At 43.1% G+C, this 26,562-nt stretch overlaps 1 pseudogene; it reads right to left on the bottom strand.

Moving 5' to 3' along the window:
• Positions 1-15,927: 15,927 nt before the first annotated feature.
• Positions 15,928-16,698, bottom strand: LOC115315089 (annotated as a pseudogene).
• Between the last annotated feature and the right edge of the window lie 9,864 nt (positions 16,699-26,562).

Raw genomic sequence — 26,562 nt, 5'->3', positions numbered from 1 at the left:
TGTTTCCTGTAAAGCCCGCACTTGAGCAGTGCCGCTCGGTATATTACGTACCGGGGCACTCTCTGTCCTTCAAAGAGGACTATGACCGCTGTAGAATTTCCAATCCTGTGCGCCTCTAGCGCCGTTGGGTTATACTTTGTCACGACCGCCTCATTTATGTCTTCGGGCGAGTCGTCAATTGCGATACCTCTGATGATTCCCTTCGCCGTCCCTTCGGGCGCGGTTCGGTAGGCTGAAACCTCAAATTCCATGTTGCCGAATTCGACGGTCCTGATCTTAGTGTAAATTTCGGCTCTCTGCTCGCTCGGCGTGCTCACGACTAAGATGTTCTGCGCCGCATTGATGCACACCATGTCTTCGCCCTGGTATTCTTTCGCCGTCCGCGCGGCCGCCATAATGGCGTCCGTGACGACCGGCGTCTCGATTCGAGCTACGTTCAGGCCGCCCCTGGGCCTAATCACGATCTTATGGTCGTCTCTGGGGATAGCCGCCGGCATACGGGCTGCTTTCTTGATATTCTCGGTAACTCGCTTGACAAAGTTAACTCTCTCCTTGGGTCTCGACTGCCGTTCCGCGGTTAAAGATGGTCTCTCACCTTGCAGCTCCTTGGCCTTGCGCATTCTTCTACTCGTCGTGGTCCATCCGCTCGACTCGCCGGGTGTCGCGTCGCGGCCTCCTACTTGAACGTATATCTTCCCTTCATCGTTGCCGACTATCGTTGCCTGCAGGCCTTTGGTTGCCGGGCTCTCGCACACCTCCATCGTCGGTGGCGACGCCATCTTATTCGTACTCGTCGGGTAGGCCTAACACCGGGGGCGATCGCCCCGGTGGCCGTACTCGTGCGCTAAGCTTAAGGCCTAGCAACGCTTGCTCGCCTCGAATTTTCGAAGTCCCAAAAGAGGCGAAAATTCACATACCACTTGCGCGATGTTGGTATCGGCTGGTTCCTCGTACCGTACCGCACACTTTCGTAACAAATAAACTGCAGTTGGCCGGAGCCGATAAACGATTAAAGGCCGTTCCTACCGCTGCCAGCTGAGCACAGCTGGCCGCGGCGCGAGCCCGCCCAGCCTATCACCCCAAAAAAAGACGTCACGACTGGTGCCAGTGCGGGGGAATATACCTGGAAAGCTTGCTATGGCAGACGCTGCCCAAACGAGCGACACGCGCTTGGCGGCCGAAATCTATGTATGGCGTAATGACAAATCAGAGAGTGTTTGCGTTTTCGTGCGTTTAGCTACATCTTCGGGGAATACAAACATGGCATTCAGATTCACGGAATAAAAAAAAAAAAATTTGGCAGCGACACTAAAGATTGCTTAGGTGTAGGAATGCTTTTGAATTCCTACACGAAGCGTATTTCTACAAACAGCGCGCCACGTCTTCCCCCACTGCGCAGGCGCGGCGAACCCCACCGGCTTCACGACGGCTTCCTTGACAAAGCATCTGCGTTACTGTGCTTTTCTTTGCGTTTCATTTCTGAGACGCATGATTGATGATGTATTGGTGGGACCATATTTTGGGCATAACACGGCCGCTTTTTCGCGTAAAGGGACAGGTAAGGCTTTCGCCTTAATACTCTAGAATTCACTTCTAACTCGTGTTTGTTTTTCAAGAACCCCTTCAGCTTTCCTTTAACGACAAATAACTATTGAAAAAAAAAAAGAAGCATATCCGCCGCCAAAGGAAGACTACGGTGTTTGTGGAGAATAACATAGAGGACGAAAACAGGAACGTGTCGTCCTGTTTTCGTCCTCTATGTTATTCTCCACAAACACCGTAACTTAACCAGCACGCTACATTTCCACGAAAGGAAGACTGTTTTTGACGCCCGAGCATCCCTCCCTTTCTCTGTCGCGCCACTGACGTCGTAGCGCCGCATCGCAAAATCATAATGTTTTCGTCGCCTGATGGGCGCCGGGGAGAAATCCCCGAAATCTTTCCTTCGTGTGGATACAGCTTAAAAAGATGCTACAACCAAATTTCGGCTCTAGTTTCTTGGCCTATACATGTTCTAGGGAGCAGTATCTCATCGGACACCCCAAATTTATCGTTGAAAAAGGCACGAAAGCTAATTTTAAAACGACTTGAACGATTAGCAAATGACATTAGGTGGATGTCGCTAGCCTCGTTTGTAATGTACGTCTAGGAACGTTGACAAGGAGTCACCGCTCGTTCACGTGCACGCTGCATGTGCAGCGTGCGTGTGAACGTAGTTTTGTAGAGCTTGTAATTTCACGCACTTACCCGGTATTTCTCGGCATTTTGAGTTCGTGCAAGCTGATAGCCAAATGTGATTTGTGTTAAGATTATAAAATGCCTCGCCTGTCCTTGACGCTATTTATGTGCAATTAGAAATATGATTACATCTCTATTTTTTTTGTTGTTTTTTGTGCAGTAAGGCATCGTGTGTCGGATTGTTGCGAAGAATGCCATTTATTACCTTTCCCTTTCTACACATATCGTGTATTTGTCTTCAGATCTATCATGTGAGCACGAAGTCATTTTTGCCATAACCCGCGACCCGGAGTATAACAAAACCAAACATTAAGCAAAATAGCACGTTCCCGCAGATCGGCTAAACAGCTGGCAAATTTTCAAATATCGTGCTCCCGTGTCGCCCTCAAGAGGTGATCTGAAATTTATGCACTCGAATTTATCGAAGCTAATCAAATATATTTAATTACTGACTCAAGATTGGACAAGATAAATAAAGGGACGATCACGTTAAATATTGCATCATAGGTAAATTATCTGAAAGATGCTCTGCAAATCTTTTCCTCCGTTTTTATCCTCAATAGGCACCCACGTGTTTGAGTGATTTGTGAGAGCATTAAAAAAATTTCTGATTTTGAAGCTGATTTCAATAACTATGCCATCCCGACGCATATATAACTTCTTAAACATATAGAAGCGTATTATTGCATTTTTTTATGGTATGAATAGCAAATTTCTGTGTCTGTTGGTTGAACAAAGACAAAGTACACAAGGGTGCGTGGCGGAACTACGACGGTTATATACGCAGACCGTAAGAAATTGAGCAATTATGTCGCTGACATGTCGAAATATTACTTTGTTTCATTTGACAAAAGATCATTAATTATAAAGGTGGATGCTTATTTACAAATTGAATTGACCGGCATCTTGTCAAGAACAAACCTCAACGGCCAGGCTATGCCAGTTTATCCCGTATAAGAAAATTTTTGCTAAAGTACGCACTAATTTAGGCCAGATTTGATCTGAGTATAAAGTTGCGTATAGCTTTACTTAGTGTGACCAATGTTGGTTTGGAAATCAACGTTTGTGATTGCCGCTCATTGTTTCTAGAAAAGGTAGACAAAAAGACCTGGTCCTAAATTTTTCGCGACATATCGAAAATATTATTGCTTTTAGCTCAGCTGCGTCTTCATAATATTTAGTGCGAAACGTATTTCGTAAGCTATATTTCCCCACATAAATGACGGCGATGTGCCCATTGCATGATTTTATGCACTGAAATTAATTCCTTAATTCAAAAGCACTGCTATACGATTCGACTTTCGGTACTGCTACGCAAAGTTGTACTAATCACAAGTATCTTAGGCGACCTAGCACACTTCGTGACAACCTTTCAATTCAGGTAATATTGAGACAGGCTTATTGCGGAGAAGGCGCAGAGTAACCTAGGTTTCGGTTGAACGTAAACAAAAGTCTCCAGGTGGTCGAAAGGAATTCTCATTCCTCCGCTGGAGCGTGCTAGATGCCAGCTATTGGCTTGGCGAGTAAAATCCCGAAATTTGACTTAATTCAGGTATACTCTGTGATTGAGGTAAACGTATAGATATTGTGTCGTATAAATAGGACGTTTTGTATATCAATCCAGATTTTGTTTTACTGTTGCGTCAAAATTATATAACGCAAAATCTTATTTTTGGTATTTAAAAATAAATCTGGATGAATGATAAAAAAATCCATATAGTTACTCATTTCGCGGCGCAAACAGCGTCAATGTCGAAAGCAACGCGGAAAACATTTTCTCAATTTAGCAGTTCAAACCGTTTTGAACCCGTTCGAAACGGCTCGAACCGTCATTTTTGCTTCCTGGAATTGAACCGAACCGAAAGCCGTGAACTCGAACTCGGACCGACCCGATAAAAATGTCGGTTAGACAGTTTGGTTGATATGCACAGAATGCGTGACCAGGCGGTGCTCCAGTCTTAACATCCCAGATAGCTTCCGGTTCATAAAAATAATGAACAAAGCTCACCTTAACAACGCTGTTGGAATTGTCGATGAATCGTTTTAATAATCAATTCTCTAGGAAAACGCAAAAAAAAAAAAAATCACAGAAGCGCGAGGTCTGTACACATTTCGAATATTGTTGTTAACCAACTTGCCTCCTCCGATACCTTAGATTGTATAACGGAAGGCCCTCGTTAAAGTTTCAACTTTGTTGTCCGTGTAGCACTTATGCTTTCTAGCACTGGTGACATAAGCAAGCTGAACAGGCTTGCAACGATGGAGCGACCGGAAGTCGTTTGGGACTCAGACGGTATTTATCTTTGTATATAGCAAAAATGGCATAGGGATTATTCACTAGTGTGCGACTGCTGAGCACATGCAGACGGCGAGCTTCCACATTTCTTCTCGAACGCGCATTCCGCACCATCGGCATTGCCGGTCTAAGCAGCTTAGTAATGCCAGCTCGTCCTGAGCATGCGCTCTAAACACCGCCCTCAAATATGGCGTTGAGTAAACACCCCCTTCCTGCCCCTTTGATGCTCGGAGTACAAAGCTGTAAAAGCTGCTAGCACAAGCATGGGGTTTATTCTTGCAGATCCCTTGCACGCGTTCTCGCGCACACAGAATTATAATTGAAGACACTTTCTCGAGCCTGTAGCTATGCAAGCGTTGTTTACTAAGTATGAAGCGGATTAGAGCAAGTGATATTCTTCTCTGTGTTACGGTTGCTGCCCCGTTTAGTCACTCCACCAATTTTGTTTGCTTTGAACCTGTCCCTTTTAAAAGTCTTTGAATATCCGGGAAACTAGACAAACACAAAATGCTCCTAAGAAAAATAATAAAAAAAATTCTGATTGTGTATTTATGGCTGACATGCTTAGCTCTTTTCAGACCTGTCTCAATGTCAAACATCCAGCAGCCGTACATAGGCTGACCACCCGTCCCGCGACTCGCGGGACTGTCCCGAATTGAGCGCTCGTGTCCCGCGTCCCGAAAGAAACACAAAAACCTTCAAAATGTCCCGAAATTCACATTGTCGTAACATTCATTACGCAAATTTCGGCGCTTCCGAACAACGGTTCGTACGGGGAAGTCGCTGGTAAGCGTAAGTATCTCGACGATATGCCATCCTCCGTCCGGGCACTGCAAGAAGCGATCCTCGTTCTTGCAGGAGAAAGACGCGCATGCGCCTTTGTGCCTCTCCCCTTGATGGCAAAATATTGCTTACGAAAATTGCTTGCCAAAAGTTGAAAAATGAACTATTGTAATTATTTGGAAATCATGCGGTGTCATGCAAAATAAATTGTTGTGAAAAGCTTTTTTTTTTTATTGAAGACAGCCACACAAGACAAAAAGCCTTCAACTCAAAACGGCCCAATAAAAACATTAGATTCTAATTTTGTGTAGGAGAATGTTAGTATAAGAGTCCACATGAAACATTAAGCCGAAAAACATTTACTGTTTCTTATTTCCTTTTGACGAATTGGGGTCTGCTGCAGCCGATTTTTATTTTTTTGAACCTAGAGAAGTTTAATAAGATATTTACCACTACAATTAAACAAAAAAATATGTAACTGTGAGTGAAAATTATTTTAGCCTAATTGCCGCAACACAATTTTCAGGTGCATAATATGCTTTCAGACAGCGCAGGATTTCGGGGTGCGCTCCTGTTGATGAATTTCCTTTCACACCTTTCTCTTCAGTCGTAAAAGTACCGTCCTCCCTCTTAACCCCTCCCCCTCTCCCTCTCACTCCCCCCCCCCCCCCCCCCGGTCACGGTGTCCCGCATTTCGCCGGCAGAACGGTGGTCACCTTAGCCGTACAGAATATATTCCTTAAATTCTCTTTAAAAAAAGAGACCTCTACCTTCCTCTTCCGACTTCAAAAATCATTTCTGCCCAGTTTATGCAGACCCAATTTCTACAAAATTCTAGCCCAGCATGCAATCCCCCCCCCCCCCCCCCCCCCCCACTTGTCCCCTACCCAGCGCGATCGGGGTTGCGTCTTCGGAAAGCGAACATTAAGCACGCGCAATACGCACAAACGCTGAAAATTGCTTCGGCCATAAACTCTTTTCTATAATGGTTTGTACGGATACAAACTGAGAGAGAGTAGGTGATCAAAGAGCGCGGGGACGCCAGAGAGCCAAGCTCTGACGGGAGTGATGAGAGACAGTAGGTGATCAAAGCTAGATGCTTTTGCCTCTATTCACTCTTCGAAAGCGCTCGAATGCGTCCTAACAGTGACCAGAGACAAAGGTGGGTAGCTTCGCGTTTACCCACTAATCACTGCCATCAGAGCTCGGCCAAATCTCTGGCGTCTCCCCGCTTTTTGATCGCCTCCTCTCCGTGAGTGTCTACCAGCTTGCATCTGGGAAGATGTTTTCCCTCATTGTTTCGCTGCGCGGGCAGCACGGATTCGTTAAACTTTCGTTTGCCACAAGCGTTCGTACAGTCAATCACTTCTAACCGCCTCGTTTATTCCAACGACCCACCAAACTAGTTTAATTTGATTGATGGCAGGCCCGCGATGGCCAGGTGTTAGGGACTGTTCACTTACCAGTCTAGAGAACTTCGAAGGACGTGGCGCGAGAGTTCATTCCGCGGTCGACGCAGGAGGACGCTTCTGGTTGAGTCAATAGTCCGCACGACGTTGAACTGCCCGTTATGATTATTTCAGCACAGGACGCCCGTCTCTTGGTTAGTGGTTCGACCGTGGTACCTCTTTGGACCCTGAAACACAAATACGTGAAAGATTAGCAGATGTTTGATGAAGCGTTAAAAATGAAATTAAATGGACAGTGAAGCGAACTATCATTTAGTGTTTGAGGGCGTTGTATTTAGAAACAATTAACACAGACGTCGTAACTGTGTAACGACGTCTGTGAAGACGATATTCTTTCAGACATCGTGATCACGATGGAATTTGGTAGGCTACCTCGATCTTCTCATTCTTTCGCGTGGGTCCTTTTCTGGGGAATACGACCCCTAATAGACGCCATCACGGGAATAAGGCGAATAAATAACATTACCTAAAACGACGCTCCCGCACCGGTAGGAGCTAACCGCTTCTGCCGAGAGACACTAGAGAGTTATAGTAGTTCGTTCCGAGGACTCCGATAACGATACCCTATACTCCGCCGCAGCCTTTGCGCAGGCATCGTATCATCATGGGGTATCATTATCAGGAGTACCGGGAGCATTTGCAGGATATACAAAAACTCTATATTCTTTCATGCTCTATAGTAGTGCAAAGGAAAGCAATTTCCAGTTCCTTGCCGCGTCTATAAAAAAAAAGAAAAAAAAAAACGAACTGCCGCGACCGCCGAGGCACTGCACACAAACTACGTACAATCACACTCCATTCTAATGGAGACGTCATATGACGTCGCAGTGTCATTGGCGTCACAGTGTAACTTGACGTAAAGGTACCACGTGCCGTGGCACAACAATTTCGCGTCGTGGTTGCACGTGTCGTCGAGATGTGACGCGCGTCATGGTGTGACGTGACGTTACAGTATCACATGACGTCATGACGTGACGTGAAACCAGAGTATCACGTGATGTCGCCGTGTCAGACATCATGGCATCACGCGATACTATGACGTCATACACCATGTCTTACATGAAACACACCTCAGGGATTCGCTGCGAAACGTCGCCAAGAAGGGTAAAATCATTCTACCACAAAATGAGCCGACGATCCCACCCTAGGACCGACGCGTACACAACAAGGCATCTTGCAATGCACAGTGCGAGGAACCAACAAGACGGGTCTCAACAAGTTTGTGGATGAAAGCCGTGGCGACTCTGTCTTTCATTCGCGAGGACGAAGAGGCTAATTTCTGCAGGATACACACTGGGGCAAGTCGCGATACTATGTATGCATTAATAAGCCGCGAGCTAGGTAATTAAGAAAATCCCCCTCCTACGCAAGCGCGGGTTAACTGTGACCTGTTTTGCAGATCATTAAACTTAAAAGTGCTTCAAAGTTGTAAAAGCATTACTCTCAGGCTGCCAGCATTGCATGAGGGCCGCACTTCCTTCGAGTAATTAACGGGACAAGTTCCGTAAACACGCAGAATTTGTACGCAAAGTGTTTGTAGAAACAAGGTTATTATGTAAACACGACTTATATTTTAACCGAACCGCGGTTTTTTCAGGCAAATCGTGTTGTTACGTGGCTTGTAATAGTTATGGCTCTCGTTCCTAACACTGGGGGCAGCTTGTACCACTGCTTTTATTCAAATAAATATTAAAAGGAAAAAAAATATATATATATCAACATTTTAACATTGCGCCCGACAAAGCTTTACAATTCTGCTCGGTTTAATTAAGTTGCCTCATGCAACGATAGTAATTTATCGCATGTCTCATTAAAGATTAAGCCCTCTTAGTAGGTCCTTCATTTCGCTGCAGCAATAACGCAAATATACACCAACCAAGAAAATACACGAAAATGCCGCTCATAAGTGATGTATGCAAGTAAAAAAACATGAAAGTTTTTTCTTCCAGGTTTTTAGAGCCTGTCCGAATAGCTGGGTTAATAAATCGTCTCGCAAAATTAAAACTGGATTTATTGCATCATTTTGAAGTGTCGTAACGAAGTTAATAAGTAACCGTAAACCAGACAAATGTGGCTTAAATATCCTAGTTAATCTATCACACACACTTTTGGGGGTAACTCGATATTTTACAAATACTTTTAGAACGTAACTTGTATACCCACATATAAAGTAACTCGAAAGTTACTTCCATTTTTTTTGTGCCGAAAAAGATGCAAATTAATGGTAAAACAGTATCGTTCGTGAATCTTGTCGCTCTGCGATCGCAAGCACCTTTTATATTTCAGATAAGTCCGTGCTTATGCAGAAAAGGTATAAATTACACCATCGATAAATTACAAATAGCAACTGTGATCCTCGCCAAAAATAAGATATCTTGTTTATTTTGGCATTTATTAGATTTGAGTTTTTTTTTTGTTAGTTTTGTCTGATATCTAGAAAAAATGACATTCAAAAGTATAGTGAAAGAAAGATGTGAATTTATAATATTTAGTACTCTACTCGAATAGTTTTGATTATTGAGTTATTTAGTACTTAACTCAGTTACTATTGTTCTTGGCACTCACTAACTTAAATAATTTTCTTTAGTCTTTTGTACGAGTCTTAAAAAACCTAATGCCGATTTGTGTAAATAAAAGAAAACAAAGCAAAGATACATGTTAGAAAATATTTTTATTGATGTTTTTTTATCAAAAACTTAGTCTGGAAACTGGCATTCGTATGGCGATTTGCTCGATTAATTAGAATCGAGAAGATTAGCTCCCTATGATCTACCTGGCAAATCGTGTGATTGCTTGAGCACTAGGGATTGGGAAGCACTTCGTTCCCGGGCTTGCTCCATGACTTCTACAACCTTGGACACAACTACCGAGACAACGTACAAATAAAAATTACGTTTCCGGGTGTGACTCGAAATTTGCGTACCGAACAAGTTTGTTAAGAATTGAGTTAAAGACCACCTCTCTTCAAAGGGGGAGAAAAATAACTTTTAAAAGCCTCTTGACTTAAAGTTTTTAAAGTCCACATTGAGATATAAAAATGATGCACCACAAACTACTACTAACAGTGGACTTTACAGTTGTAACTGGAAAATTAACACAAATAAACATCAGTCTTGGTCAAAACTACAACTTTTTTCTTTAAACGGAAAACGTAGGAAAAAAACCGTTAATGTCAAAAATACAAAATCGGTTTAAACGGGAAAACACCCTTTTTAAGTTTTTCTCCAACTAGGAGCTTTTTGTCGAAACATTAGCCCCTCACACGTAAACCAATAGTTTTCATGCGATTTTTTTTACCAGTAGTGAGATTTCGCCCGAAACAAATGACCCCATTACACCAATATTTGAAGAAAAAACAAAACAAAAAACATCGACGATATCTGCTTGTAAATAAGCACCAGAACATTTGCGCCCTATTTATGGCAAAGTCAATTAAAAAGAAAATAATAAATATAATCATTAATTTTAGCCGAAAACATCTTATATCAATGCATTTTTTTAGTGCTAATTATTTCTGCAGAAGAAAATATTTTTGTATATATAAAACGATAGAACTTCATGACAAGGGGAGAAAACCGCTTTCCTCCCGAATCCGGAATTAAAAAAATCAATTAAAATACTTTTTTTACGGTACCCGCGGGAAAAAAGAGATCACTGTTATGACTTAAAAAAAAAAGTGTTGTGCGTACTGCGGAAAAAAAAAAGAACAACAAAGGAGAGGAAAAGGAAAGAAAGGAAAAGAAGTTTATCTTCAACATTAATGCTTCGCTGGCACGGCTCAATATTGAACGACTTCATCTTTTGTTCTTTTTGGTACTTGATTTGCACTTTTACCGGTAGTTCAAATTACCAACATTGGTATTAAAATGTTGGGTCACCTGGTTAACTGGACATTATCTAGCTGAAGCAGTGCGCATAAATGCAGATTAATCATTACATTTTTTACATTTTGCATTATTATAGACCTTAAATTCGCGGTCACTGTAGTACTTGTCTGTTATGTGCCTTAACACAAAACGATCAAACGAATTTTATGAAAAAAACAAAAAAACAAACAACTTTATGTTTATTCTTTGTGGTTCAAGCCAAATGTTGCTGCACTCCACAAGCACGTGATGTAAGGTTTTAGTCGTCCAGCACAAAGCACAGTTTAGCGACCACGGCACAAAGAAGCCTTTTTATCAAGCCATGGCGAATATACACCGACGGCTCGAACGGTATTAGCGCACACGTATGGAGAAGAGAGAAGAGACAGGAAGGAGCGCTACTCGCAACTATATTTACAAAGATGAAGAGAAGGAAGAACATCGTCAAGATCCCCATAACGATGACAAAAGAAAGACAAAGAAATATAAAACGTTTACAGACGGCTCAGTTCGTCATAGCAGCATGTCATCTACCGCAGCGGTCTACATACCTGACCTGAATGTGTCTCATGCCAGAAAGCTCAGCTTCCAAGCTACGTCAACAACCGCTGAGTTGGTGGCCCTTAGGCTTGGACCTGACGCCCTAGAAAAACTTCCTTACTGCGGGAAAGCTTTGCTTCTTACTGACTCAAAAATAGCACTACACTATCTCGGTAATATTGATGATGCGCCTCAATATGCCCGTTACATTGCACACCTTGCAAGAAAGCTCCAAGCGAAGGGCTGGGAAATATAATTCCCATGTTGACCTCACATCTAGACATTTTGGATAATAAGACGGCCGACCGTCTTGCGGCTGCGGCACACCAGCTTGCAACTCCCATTATTACGGTGCCGAAGATTCATGAAGCCAAGCTGCTAATTCGCCAAGCGATAACCGAGAATCATCCGCACCCACGGGCGGCTGATGGGAGACCACCCCCACGCGTCCCTTCGAAGCTACCGCATGCAAGCGCCTCCGTACTACACCGGCTTTGCACAGGCTGTGCTTTTACTGCATCTGCCATCCATCGAATTGACGCAGCGATGAGTCCAGACTGCCCTTCTTGTGGCACTTTTGAGGATGTGGACCATCTCTTTTGGGTCTCTCCCAATTATGCAGACGAGACAAAAATCTTCGACAGGCTACAGATCGCGGGAGTTGCCCGCTCTACTACGCAAGATATTATTCCCCCCCCCCCCCCCCCCCCCCCGGCTCCGTACGTGATGCCGCTAGAACATTCTCCTACCTTCTAGTATTTCTGGAAGATACGTGCCTACTGGACCACTTGCAACAGCACCGACAGTGCTGTGATTAGATGTACAGTAGTGGACAAACCTAATCAAGTAACTGTGACCTTATCTAAGATGCCTTCTTTATTTTCTCCTCACCTTTTTATTATTTTATTTTGATTCACTCTTTTCCCATCCCGAACCTGGAACTGGCTTGCCCCCCAATCGACGGTGTGGTTATTAAGTTCCAGACTTCCTTTCTTTTCAACACTTCTCTCTCTCTCTTTCTCAAGCTATACTTTTACAGGGAGCATGTCAACCTGAAAACGAACAAGGAAGTTTTTGCCGCTTGTAGGGAAAGGCAGCTTTCTCAGCTGCTTGACGACATCGGATGGGTTGAGAGCGTTGACGCACTGTCGGTACATCGGCACTGGCAAATCTCCTCTTCCGTTTTACCGTCAGGAGATACTCTCAAGGGAACTGGACCAAGAAGAACCCGAGTGAGTCGGCAACTTTTTTGTAATACTTGAGATGCCTCGACGCTGTGGTATACCTGTGGTGCTCGCCATTCATTGTTTACAGGTTTCCATATTCTACGCAGTAGAATGAGGTCGTGAAGATTGGATTTCTTTGATCTCTGGGGAATAGAAAACGCTGCACATAGAGTTTGATGGTCAGACTCACGAGCCCGAAGCCACCGTTTTCCAGGCTTCAAAACAAATTGCTCCTTAGCTTCTTTTTCCTTTGCGACTGCCAAATGAACATGGCCCAATATCTGTGAATGGCGTTCACTGTGCCTGCGCCGCAACAAATACTTGCTCCACATACAGGATCGCAGGGTATTACAGTGCGTTGCAGACCTAGCTTATAGAGAACATTGGCAAGCGTCTTCCTGTCCAAGAAGAAAGTCTTCCTTGTATGATCACCAATTTCTTCTTCGATTTTTGCGACGTGGGGTCTGACAGATCCATAGGCGCGCTGACATACTTTTCCAAATCTCCAAGCCAGCTTTTTTTCGACTTGTTCTTATTGATTTTGGACCCGGAACACCAGATTTAGAGTTCATCCAAGACTCTTTCGACTTGTCGTTTTGAAGAACATATCAAGGAAACATCGTCTGCGTACGCCAGGAGTTTTACAGATGCTCCCTCCAACTTCAGACCGGAAATTGAGGTGGAGATGCTGCGCTGCACCTTGAGGCAAAATGGCTAAAGCTGTAAAGCGAACACAATTGGTGACATGGGGCAGCCTTGCTGGACAGAACGCTGAATCAAAACTGACTTTTCTTTTCTTCTCCTTGATTAGAAGCCGCGTGGTGATGCATTTGTAACACAGCGCTATCGAATCTCTCATCACAGCGCCCACCCTACATCGTTCCAAGACCTTCATGAGAAACTCGTAGGACACTCGGTCAAACGCTTGACTGAGATCCGTCGGCAGCACCGCCAATGTTTGATGACCTTCGGCTTTTGCTTCACAAACAAATCGCATAAAGTGAAGGTTGCGATAAATGTACTGCCCTTTCAATCCGTAGGTTCGATGCCTCCCCTTTTACGTTTTTCCCTCAATTGTCCAGACGCCGGGCAAATATCCTCGCCATTATCTTGTAGTATGTGCTCAACAGACTTTTAGGACGGAAGTTTTGCTACTTAAGAAATTTTCCCGCAAGTTTGTGCTTTTAGAATCAAAACGCTGAAGCTCTCCTTATTGATGGTGGAAGTAGCTGTCTTTCTTGTATGTCTTGAAACACTGTCAGCAGAGTGGCAGGAAGAGGAGGATTGGAAGCATCTTATAAAACTCAGAGCCTATTTCGTCGTTGCCTGGGGCCTTGTTTGCTGGAAGATTCTTTATTGCCCAGTTGACGTCCGCTGTACAGATCGGTTAATCCATGCGATTTTTATGTTTCTCTAAAACTTGTGGCAGGTAGCAGAGAAAACTATCGGTGATGCTATTATCGATGTCCTCTCTTCGAAACAACGCTCTGTTGACGGTTGCCAACATTTATTGCACTTTAGGTTGTTCTTGCGCCATGATGTCAGCTTTCCTTATTTTCGGAATTGTATTTCTTTCCGCTATTGTTCTTTCTAGCATTTCGAAATTTTTTGTCGGCACCTCTTCTTCCTTTAAAGGAACCATGAAATGATTTTGAAATCTATTTTCATCTAGCGCACGTCGTAAAAGGTAGGAAAAGAGAAACCAAAATACAAAAATCGAGAGCAAAAAAAAAAAAAATTCTTTCGCCACGGTAAATTTTAAAAGGCGGACTCTTTTATATCTTTTTTTTCTCTCGAAAGCTCTCTGCCTTTTCACTGCGATGCATCCGCGGTGCCACAGCACGTCAGCCAAATCCACATCGTCTATTAAAAAAGAGTCTACCTCAACAGTAACCGCGATTATAGACCATAAATAGCCGGCGAATGTCTTTTTAAAAAAATGTTAAAGAATGCTCTGATCCACATTTTGTAGCATAATTAGTGATGTGACGGAGATTGCCGCATTTTATAATGCTCGGACTCATGCGCCATTTATCGTGTGGTAAACGAAGCAAGAGAAAGATCAGACTGCGCCTGCGCTGTCAACCCACGAATGTCGTCTGCTGAATAAAGCTCGGCCGCGCACGTTGCATGCCGGTCGCGGTTCCTGCTATCTGCTAAAAAACATGGCGTCGGTGATTGTCGACGTGGTCGGCGTGGTTGAAGCTCATCGTTCCGCGTAGAGTGATATTTTTGACTGAATTCTCGTAATGTGCCATGATGATAAACCAGCACTTCCTAGAAAGGAAGATCCATCTACTCCTGCGGCAATGTTGTGGCGCCACACTCTAGACAGCAGAAACGTTCGTGATGTCGTGTTTGTTTATTTGACTACAGTGACACTTTCTTAGTGTTTGGGTCCTCAAACAGCGCCCAGTTTTTTTATTTTGCGTATTCCATGCGTGTGCTCAATTTCAAGGTGTTACTGGTGCGTATATTAAAAGGCGTGTATGAAGGAAGGGTGCAAATTTTGACAGGTGTCACGCAGTTGGTCGAACGACGTTTTAGCGAACAACTTTTTTTTTTTCTTTTATCGAAATACAGTTTTGCAAATGGTCGGCCGCCACAATGCAGCGTTTTCAGGTGGGCCACGTGGGTTAACATTTTGCAACGAGCCGCCGCAGATTGCCGGCGCGAAGCGGCTTGATTGCAGCGCGGGGGAGTAGGTTAACGCGTGCCCCCGTTATTCGCTAAAAGGCCGATTCGCTCAAATGACGCTGTTCGCTAAAACGTTCTTCGCTCATGTGATATGGACCCGAATTTTAAAGCGTTTTCATCACCCAAGAGGAGTGATTAGCATTCCTGAACGTAAAGTTAAAGTCGTGATTGTCCAAGGCTGCATCTTTTTTTCATCCACTCTGCCCTGCGAGCCTATCCTGACAAAACAAATGTTAATAACACTTGAGCAGATAAAATCCTCTGTGCATTTTCTGCTACGCCAGTGAGTGGCAGCGCGTTCCATTCTTTTTAGGGGCACCGCGGAAACAGCTGACGGCAGTGGAGAAACGGCCGTCGTGCTGACGACCTGCTGCGCTTGTCGCAGTGGTTGCAGGAGTGTGTACGCGCGGCGCGGAGCGGTTGTTCCGGTCGCTTCGGTCATAACGGATGCAGTCGCACCTAACGCACTTGCTGCAAGTGCCCCGAATCACAGATTGCGCAGTCCAGAGCTTAAGAAGAATTGGCCTCAGTTTCACCGTATGCCGCTCGAGGAACCACGTCGAAGCACCTGGTGCAGGCCCATCGGTTTAAGGGTCCTCAAGTCCCAGGTCATCCGTGTAGGCTCAAAACATTATGTACATTAGAGTCGCCACTCCTTGTCGTTGGATTCCGACGAGGACCCGCCGCGCCCTCTAACAGGCGCATCGGCGTGTGGGACCAGTTTCATGCTGTCTCTGTAGCGCATGCTGACGCTGTAGCGCAACTGGCATTTAGCCATCCAATAACGTGTTGGGGTTGGGATGGCTTACACGTTAGGCGGAACGTCGTAAATATTCGAATACCATTTCCCCAAATACTGACGCACTCCCCTCTGTTAATCGTAGTTGGCCTTGGGTTTCGGTGCCTTCCTTCCAACGCTTGTGGGTCACAAGATTAGATCGTTGATCAGCCGCAATTGAACGCGCTGCAGTTTTTTTTTTTTTTTTTTTGTTCATCGCTCTTTCTATTTTTTGATTGTCGTTTCCTCTGCGGTGACTTCTTGATCGGGGTTACCATCTGCCTCGCTGGCCTTTCTGTTTTGATCGCCCTTCATGTAGACATGTTCCGGTGGGACTTGTCCTGCTTGCGAGTTTTTTCCCGTTTCCGGCGACGGCGTCTCTGTCGCCTTGACTAACGCGACACTGCTTCCAGGTTGAGCTGAATCTGCTGCTCCGACGACGCCAGATGCCTTCCCTATCGAAGTTGTGGCAACGGTCTCCACTGTTTCTTCTTGGTCTATCAGGTTATCGATGACCTATGGTTCGATTGAAGTCCTCGTTTTCGTCGCGTACGTCTGGATGTAGTTGTCCTCCTCATGTCCGAAAATACGGCACGTCCTGCACCACAACGCGGGACACTACTTGCGCATCTGTCCTACTTTCTTGCACCGTAAGCACTGACGTGGGCGGCCTGCAATGGACACTGCAATGGAGGATGTTGATTTGATGCGAGATAGAATCCACTATGATACCTTCCTTAAGCACGATTTTGACTGTTCGCGTTGTGGTCTCCACATTCTTAAATCCCGGTGGCCTCCACTTCTTGCACACGACTCATTCTATTGGGCCGTATGACTCGAACGTCTTTTGCATAGCTTCGTCAGGAACGCAGACAGGAACCCAGCGAAATTTGAATGATTTCTCATTCACGATCGGATTGAACAGGCGGCTCTTGCCCTTGACATTGAGCAGTGCCGCATGTAGCAGCTTCTCCTTCGCTGCCGGGTTGTGCAGTGGGAGCATACAAACATGATTGTACTTGCTGAAAGGCACCGAAGCCGGCCACGTACATTATGTCAATGACGTCCTTCAAAATGTTGCGAAAGTCGTCGATGCGATAGAATCTCTCTGGTGGGGCATCGTGCAGAAAAACTGAATTAAAATAAGATCAATCTTTTGGCAGCGTAGCCAGGATAATACGGTAGTCACGGGAAGTGAAAGTTTCCGAAATGCCCGTTGGAACCCTGCTAGGATTAGCGATATATACGCTCGGCTGGAGCTCATGATTCTTCGTGAGTTTGCCTCGGCATTCGAAACAAGGATCTGAGCTAAGCGCCACAAGTGTCCGGAAAGCAACTTCCGAAAGAGCAGGTGCGCGAGAAACAGCTGCGGAAATGCACACAACCTTGATCCTGCTGACAAAGACTGGGGAACACTGAATAGGTCGAGTGCAAACCGCATGGTGCACTTGGTTTGCGCTCGGTCCGCCCCGCTCACTTCAGACTCACTGATGTGAGGCTGATGTGAGCCGGACAACCCAAAGATTTAACTTAAACTTAAAATAAGTTAGTGTTCGGTTTTTCTTTTCTTCTGATTATTCTCTTCTTATTTTTCTGCATCAGAACCGAGTAATTAGGTGTTCACGAATACGGTTGTTCTAGTTTTGGCTCGAGAAACTTAAACTGGAGAAACCACACTCGCGAACAACCAAAGCCTAAACTGCTGGAATTTTAAGCCTATTAGCTGTCTTTTTGTTTCTTGCGTTTAGGTTTTGGGGATGTCAACTGCTCTAATTTAAACTTTTGAACTTTCAAACCTTTTTTGACTAATCTCGAACTATTTTTAGTGTAAAAGAAATAAAACGTCCGATTTTTGCGAGCCGATAATATAAAATAAAACAAGATGTACGAATTGTTTTAGGAACCCGGTGCTATTAATTTTAAAAGGTAAGAGCTTTTTTTTTTCTTTTTTTACAATTTACATTGCTCTAAATGCCATTCTGCAAGAGTGCCTGTTGGATTATTGGACTAAAGTGGGACGCCCGGGAGCTACATTGGAAACGCGAGTTAGTTTTGGAAGCCTACGATTAGGAAAGCTGATTAAAGTTTCACGACGATTATCTCTTCCACTCATAGTTTTAAAATAGATAATACACCTCTTGCGCCCAAGTGTAAAACGCAAAAAAAAAGTTTTAGATTGGTTAAAAAAATACCCCGCTTTCATTCATTGAATTTTTTATAGTCACGGCGGATTTTTCTTAAAGGATTCCTCTGGTCAGGAGTTATATCTTTTTTTTTGTTAAACGTATTCTAAAAAGTGATAGAAAATGGCAAATCCTATTCGCATTTTGATCTTTCGTGATATCAGGTGAGCACAGCAAATAGGCAGACACGGGGACGTCTGGGTAAGCGGTTGGTCACGAACCCATATGTACCTGCAGCATGTGAACTAAAGCTTTTAAGGCAAATTAGACGGTCCGAAAAAATTGGCTTCCCAACGTATCGCGCTGTAATTTGCTACAGAGGTGCAAGCTTGTTGTGGATGTTTACAATTAAAAATATTGTGGAATAAACATACCTCGTTCAAAACAAACAAACAATGAGACCTGTTCTGGGCCATCCACGCGCCACTTCGCACACGATGCACGCGTAGCGAGAATTGCTGCCGACAGATGGCATACACAGCGCTGAGGAAGAGCTGGCCGATTCGAGTTGATAGCGGACAACGTTATTATATTACCTCAGTTGCGGAACTGCTCATAGACGCCGCTTGCACGAGCAGTACCCCCCTCACTCACCACGACTCGACTCCCGTCGCTCGACGGACCGGACGGCTGCTATGGTAACTGCAGTGTATTCTATACAACACACGCGTTTCGAAGCACCGCGTCGAAGTCTAAATTGCGTTCTACCGTATTATATGGCTTCAATAGAACACACAGTTATGAAACGATAATCTAGATGGCACTTCAAACGACGGGAGGCAGACTGAAGTGAAAAAGAAGGGGGTTGGGGGAATGCCCCCCTTCGCGGGAGTTCCACAACTGACGTAATATAGTAACGTTAAATGGCAGACGATCTCGCAAAAGAAACCGAATCAGCCGGCGCTCCCTCGGCGCGTCATACGCAATCTGTCGGCAGCACTTCTTTCTACTTGATCATCGTCTGCGAAGTGGCGGCGTATACTGCCAATAACACGTTTCTGTTGTTGTTTTACCAAGTATGTTTATTTATTTATTTTTCACTGTGAACGTCCACCAACTGCTTGCACCTTCGTAATAAATTTTAGCGCATTATGTTTTTAAACCGATTTTAGCGGGCGGCCTAAAAAAAGTGCCATTTCTCTCTCTCTCACGTGGCGCTCCAAGCGGCACCATAATGACAAATACAAATCAAGGCATTCTTGAACACGTGTCGCCATCTGCATGTAATATTAGAAAACTGCAATTTGCTGCAACTGAATAGGAAAAGCTTGGAATTGAATACTGAACTTCACGTGCAATCTATTGAATGCAGCTTCTGGAAAGTGTAATATCAAAAAAATGCTTTATAACTTAATGTCTCGTTAATTTTGTTAGCTGACGTGATTCCATTTTATAGCACGAAGAAAGAACACTATTTAAAACATTATTTTCGATTTAAAATTGTAGATATTTTGTACAGTTCACCGCTTACTTTGTAATTCACTATATCCAACAGACCGCTCACGTAAACTATCATGGACATTGGGACGTTATAAGTCGAGAAAAACATTCTTCAATATCAGAAACTGTGGTTTATTAAAGAGAAATAATAAATGTAGACCTAAGAATGGACGTAATATCGAGAAATTGTAGTGCAGTTGAAAAAGTGATTTAATTTAACATCAACTTTATGGCTATAAAATACAAAGCAGAAAGCTTCTAAACCGTCAAAGATTAAACGAAACGGCATCCACGTTGGGGCTGCACTAGACGTCAGTCTGTTTCCAACTATTGGGTCACGTGGCTTTTGGGCCCCGTTTGCAATACGAGGTGCAATGAGATTACGGAAGCGTTCATCGTCTTCGAGCGTCTGCGCTTCTCTACCCATTTTCCTCCCCTCCACGCGACAATTAACACGCATGCTCACACGCCACCAATCTGCTTAGGAGGCGTCCACCTTTAATGTGCTTACGCTCCCATGGTTTTAGTTGCCTCCTCTCTCAAATCTAGTCCCTCCAGCTTACAAAAGCCGCCACGCCGAGGTCCCAAAGCGAGGTCTATTAAAATGAAAGGCGCTGCTTTCAGGCTTTATTCCTATCGCGAGTAGCCTATATCTTTTTATAACAAAACATGCCCTCCACGTAAATGTGAAGTTAAAGAGTATTGCAGGTAAAGAAAGATCACTCAGGGTTCGAACTTATCATGCCTATCGTTGGATGTCCAGGGAAATTTAAAACTGAATGGCAGCTCAGAGAACTACATAATGGAAGCAACTAAACTGTCTCTACCAAAAGCCTACCCCCCCCCCCAAAAAAAAAAAAAAAAAAAAATATATATATATATATATATATATATTTGCAATAATAATTGCCGCACGTTCATTCTCTTCGAAATTGTAGTGCTAAAGGACCAAACCAGATGCGAAAGTTTCAGCTCTAACCGGTATCTTACTCAGAAGTTATAAAGTGATTTTATGAAATTTTTAATGGGAGAATGGATGCCGGCGGAGCTCTCGAATAGATACGAGCTCTGAAGCCAGTTACGGAAAACGGTTGAAAATGGTCTCTCTGTTCCCATTGAAAATTTTAGGAAATCACTTATAACTTCTGAATAAAACAACGGTTAGTGCTGAAACTTTGGCATTTGGTTCGTACCTCTAGTGATACATTTGGGCTCTGAAGACTATTTGGAAATTTATAGTTCATTTTGCGGTTAAAAAACCCCTTTGTAAAGATTTTTTTTGGAACAGGCTGTACTTCCACGTAACTACATTTTCAAGAAATAAAGAAACGGGTGCGGTATTATTTTGAGAAGGTTCCGGAGAATTTCGAAACCCGCTAAGTTCGTCCCTTCGGTAAGCATTGAAAGCGCGTGCTGCATTCTACCGAATCCCGGAAAGTGTGCAATTCAAAACTAGAACGCACATCTATGTAAGGTTTCCGTTTCTGATTAGCTGCATCTTGGCAATAAACTGCCACGCTGCAGAACCCAGAGAGCCGGAGTTCAATCCCTAACTGTGCTCGTTTCGATCTGAATGAGCATCGTACCGGCGTGCGGTCGTGGATCACTACTGCGTGAAGCACGTTAAAGACTCCAGGCTAGCGGTTGTACTGCACCGTCTAAATTTCTCATTTTCAGTGGGCAGACAATTCGCCCGTTGGGGCTGACTAACCTTCGGCCCAAACTTATGCGTAACTAAGACTGCTTTTATTTTTGATTAATGAAAATATGCTTCTTCAGAACTATTTGAAAATCTACTAAAAAAACACATTATGTGCCCATACAGACTTGTCCCGTAGCAGTGACTAATACGCCAAGCACCCTACCGTTTTATGTATATATATATATATTTGTCATTATGCATAATAAAGAACTTTACTGGGGAGGCCACTTAGGTTTGTTCATTCAACTGTAGAACTTATAATTTTAATACTCCTATTTTCATGTGCAGTTTAAGAATGGAATCGGCTACCCAGTAATATTTTTTTGAATGCCTTCGCATGACTTGTTTTTTTAATGTTCCTAAACGAAAGTAATTAATACTTTTCCAGGTGTTATGAACGTTTTTATTTGGTAGCCCAGATTATTAATGCTTTTGTTTGTGTATATACTTTCTCCGTACAGCCCTGTGTATATTTTGTGTATATTTGTAAAAATTTATATACTTCTATCATTTTCACTTTCGTACGAGAATTCCCTCTGGGAGTCGCTGGTTAAATAAATAAATGAAAAGAACGCCGCGAAATGTGTTACCAACTTCCTTGGATGAGTAGCCAACACGGAAAATGCTGGCCTCGGTTTGGGAAACACACCGTGATATTTCCCCCAAAAATGACTCCGATGTGGGCAAATACAGCTTGTTGGAGAAGCAACCGCGTTTAAAATATTATTGAGAAAAAAACAAACATGTACATCTATAATCTGGGTTTAAAAAATCTTAAAACTCAGTCTCATAAAAGCATTTATATTATATAGTTAAAATGAACCAAGAAGTGGTGCTTTTTTTATCCTGAGGTCGAACCAATCGTAATGCACGATAATTTTCAGTTTAGAACTTTTAGGCGTGGAAATAATAATATGTTTATATACTCTGGATGTGATTCAGGCGCGTGTACATCATATAGAGTAAATTCAGGATTACCTCCGGCGAACGACCTTATCACAAATCGCTCTTCAAAACTTCAGACACTTGTACATTGTGCCTAAAGTTCTAGCTATGCATGAACTCATTACAACTATACCTAAATTAAACAACTGTGTTATTTTGGTAAAACTAGAGGACGGAATTGGATTTTATGCAAAGGAAACTTGAGAATCCACGTGGAGAAATAACTCCTTACGTGCGAACTAATAAAAGAGGCACCCTAGAGGAACCGTATCACCTTCCTGAAGCATATTATGTAGCATTGGAAAGCCGTAGCATGCAAATTAGTAGTAAAACAATAAAAACATATTTCTTTAATCGGCGTGAGATAATCGTTTTTGGTATTGATGACGTGTTGGGTGGCTAATACCTTGGCAACCGTACCATACAAATACTGATATAGTCATTATTTAATACTTGTGTGCGTGGTCAGTGTGTTAATAGAAATTCATCTATCTGATATAAATTCCTCAAGAAGCAGGCCTGCAGAGTTCACAGATAATCACTCAAAGCCCCAAGAAAATTATTTTTATACACACAATAATTATTATTATTAGTTTTGACGACTTACCTAGATGCATTGTTTATGAGAGGGCATTGCGCTTTTTCGTAATATAATTACATGAGTTATTTACTACCATTCATGATCACCCCTGCGGTGTGCGTAAACGCGATTGTCCCGCTGATTTTTTGTCCACCTGATCTACTTATTCTTTTTTGCGTAAAGAGTTTTTTTCCTTCTCCTGGATGAATATTTTACAAATTCGTTTACACTATAAATTAGGTAATAACATTAAAAATATTGAGCAAATAAAACAAGAATGCCGACCAGTCACCTTTGTTCAATCGGTTAAACTCACCCTATATTATTGTATGCATATTCATATATTCATCTAAAAATTCACGTGAACATACCGGTTCAAACACTTATTCGGCTCTACATTTATTCCAACAAACTTTCATTATTTACTTATTTCACGTGCACCCTATAAAGCGAAGGGCCATGCTCCATGGGTTGTCACCACGAAAACAAACAACTATTCTTCCAATAATTTTGAGGCAGCAAACGCAGATTATTTTTCATAATTCCGTGCCTGGATTAGATTACGTCATACGTAAGCTCTTCAATTTGCGGGACATCGATCGACTGTCGCGGCATTTTTACGGGGTCCTGAACACACTTTACGAGATTCGCGTTGGAGGCAAGCGTCTGTTAATCAGCCCAAGAGCATTACATCACTGCATGCGATGTCTTGAATTACCCTGTTTATTACGTAATTCACAATTTATAATAATTCGTTATGTCGTTTCGTAAAAAAAAAACCCTCGTCTTTCAAGTTCTTATTAGTGCTGATTGTCTTTACAATTACAGTGATTCGTTGCGTCGTCCCATAAATGAAGAATAAAAACAAAACTCTTGTGTATTAAGTTTTCATAAGTGCTGGTTGTGTTTACAGTTTAAGTTGTTTGTTATATGACCTGTTTTAGCGGATTTTTACTTTTTAAACGATGAGTTACATCCCGAAGAGAGATGTTATATCTGGGCCATATCTGGCCATATCAAACATTATATTATTATATACGGCCCATATACAGACTTATCTGGCGTATATACAAACTTATCTGGCGTATATACATACTGATATGGCGTATATACAGACTTATCTGGCATATATACAGACTTATCTGGCATACATACAGACGTATCTGGCATATATCTACAGCCTTATCTGGCGTATAAACAGCTTTATCTGGCGGCCGGTTTTCTATATATTAAAAAGATAAAAAAGGTTTAAATTTTTTTTTGTTAGCAAACTGTGAATGACTCTTTGTTCGCGAGCTAAATATTAGCACAAATAATCCCAAACTTCAGCTTTGACAAGTTTAAGTTTTAGATTATTTGTGCTAATTTTCATGAGGATTTCAATGTAGCTTAATTATTTCGAAGTGTTAACATTACGCCCGAATAGACAATTTGCTAAATCCCCCAAGCCCCTCGGCCCGTACTAGACGAATCGTGGGGAGTTTTTCAGCTGCCAAGTGATCGAAAAGTTCGACCAATTCTATGTTTATACACAGTTTTGAGTGTAATACAGAGTCACTCTGAACAAGTGTCGTATATAGAACCCAAGTACCTGTCATAGCACTTTTAAAATGTCCCGCCAATATCAGTATTGTGCATTCTGTCCAACCTTCAAACTGGATTAGCTGCAGGCATATCGATTACATTATTATCATTCTCGTACAGCTTTAATGACGCTGATTTTAAGTTAGAAACGCTAAAAATGCTATGAACAGCTCCGCTGAATCCGAACTGAATCCCGGTTTTGGTTGTTGTGATTTCTCAGCTTTTAAGTAATTCCTGCTGAAATAACAATCACGAGAATGATAATATTGTAGGAGATTTCGGCGGCTCAGGCCTGGCTGAAGGTTGGACAGAATGCACAGTATCATAAATGCTGCCATTGACGAGAAATTCGAAAAGTTACGTGACAGGTCCTTGAGCCCTATGGGACGCTTGTTCAGGGTGACTACGAATTACAGTCGAAACTGTGTAACCATGAAATTGGTTAAAACTAGCGATCAGTAAGGAGTTGAAGGATCACCGTTTCCGTAATTCCTCGAGTGCGGGCCGGGCACTTGGGAGAATTGTAGGCAATAAAAAGATATAAATTGCTGATTACAGGCTTGTGTCCTTTAGATCTGGAATTTCCTTACTTAGCCAGATCTGGAATTTTCTTACTTAGCCAGATCTGGGATTTCCATGCCTGGGCAGGGGTACCAGGCTATATCTGACATTATGAGGCTATATCTGGCAGATATACCATACCAGGTTATATGTGGCCAATTTTTGATATGGCCATATCTGAAATCTTCAGATCTGGCCAGATATAAATTTATTGAAAGGAATGTTACGATTTAATTCTAAACTTTATCGAACCATTTTATAGCACGAGGCTTTTTCTTTTTCCCCATGTCTTGTTTTGAATCACGTGAAAAAGCCTCTTTCCCCTCAAACTCTTTAAGGGGGATTTACCCGCGGTTAGTTTGTGCCCTTTTCCTCATAAAAGGCGCAAACTTTTTTAAAAAAAACAAAAAAAAAACAAAAAAAAAAACGAGTTGCACGCTCTTAGCTGCGCATGTAGTTCGGGAACTCCGGTTGGGCGTGACGCTGGGATGGGCTCGGGCCACGGGATTTTCGCCGCCGATCTAGGCGAGCTAGATTTTGTTCGCCCTGGGGTGCCTTAATATCCTTCTGTTGAGGGTGATGCCATCCTTTGTCGTACCGAATGCCGACAGCACGCGCCAACAGGGAAATACAAAGAAATCGCCGAAGACCAAATATCACCATAGCACAGTCAGCGCTATCAGCGCGTTCAGAGACACGCCTTTTCATGCGCTTCAGAAAAGAAAAAAAGAAAAGAACGTTAAGAATGAAATGGCTAAACGGAATCACTAAAAGCAAAGTGCACATGAAGGCACCTTAGTTCGGCCGGCGTCCGCCACTATAGGCAGGGAGCAACGACCGGCGCGGGGCGCAGAAATACAGTGAAAAAAAAAATAGCTCCGATTTCCGACTGGCTCCGAAGTTCGAACCGGGTTCGAACCACTTTTTGCTGATGTTTTTGCGGGTTAATTATACCAATAATATTTATTTGCACTCAGGAAAGAGATGCTGATGACACCAGAAAGACCGAATGGGTCCATGCCAGAGATTCGTGTTGGTTGTGCACACGGGTTCTCAACGTTTGCAAGTTCATCATTTGTGTACAAATCAAGTCGCTCACGCCACTGAAGCCTTGACGTCATGTGCTGGCTTTGGCGGCGTTCATCGCTTGTTTCTCGCATGGAACTTGGTTTCAGACGAATGCGCAGCGGTGCGTTGTAATCAATTTTTGCAGCGCGAATTTTGCTGTTACTCTTTGCTTCACTGAGTTCAGCCTTTAGATGTGAGCCTGTAATGAGTTGCGTCAGATGATGCACGAGTCGCGATCGAAGGTAGGAAATAGCGTGTGACCGTGGCGCCTTTTTGGGGCTTGTGCGCGTGCTTTGCTCGCTTTTGGAATCGTCAAACACGTGCTTGCTGAGCTGTGAAGATGGCATGTTGAGCAGTGCAATCTTCACAACCCAACTTTTTGTAAAAGAAAAAAATGAGCTTATGGCTCGTAGGATTTTCTAAAGGATTTTTAGCGTTCGTGCGTATGGCGGGTGCTTTGCTCACTTTTCAAAATGACGAAAGGTAAGAGCAGTCTGAGAAGTGACTTTGTAAACATTCCAAGGGTGAATGAGCATCCTTTAGCATCTGCTCACCTGCGGAAATAAATCATAAAAAAAAAACATGATTCGCCACATTTAGCGTATT

The sequence above is a fragment of the Ixodes scapularis genome, unplaced genomic scaffold (assembly GCF_016920785.2).
Source record: "Ixodes scapularis isolate PalLabHiFi unplaced genomic scaffold, ASM1692078v2 PGA_scaffold8__174_contigs__length_109621045, whole genome shotgun sequence".
Taxonomy (NCBI): domain Eukaryota; kingdom Metazoa; phylum Arthropoda; class Arachnida; order Ixodida; family Ixodidae; genus Ixodes; species Ixodes scapularis.
The sequence above is the reverse complement of the archived record's forward strand: the minus strand, read 5'-3'. Positions and strand labels throughout refer to the sequence as shown.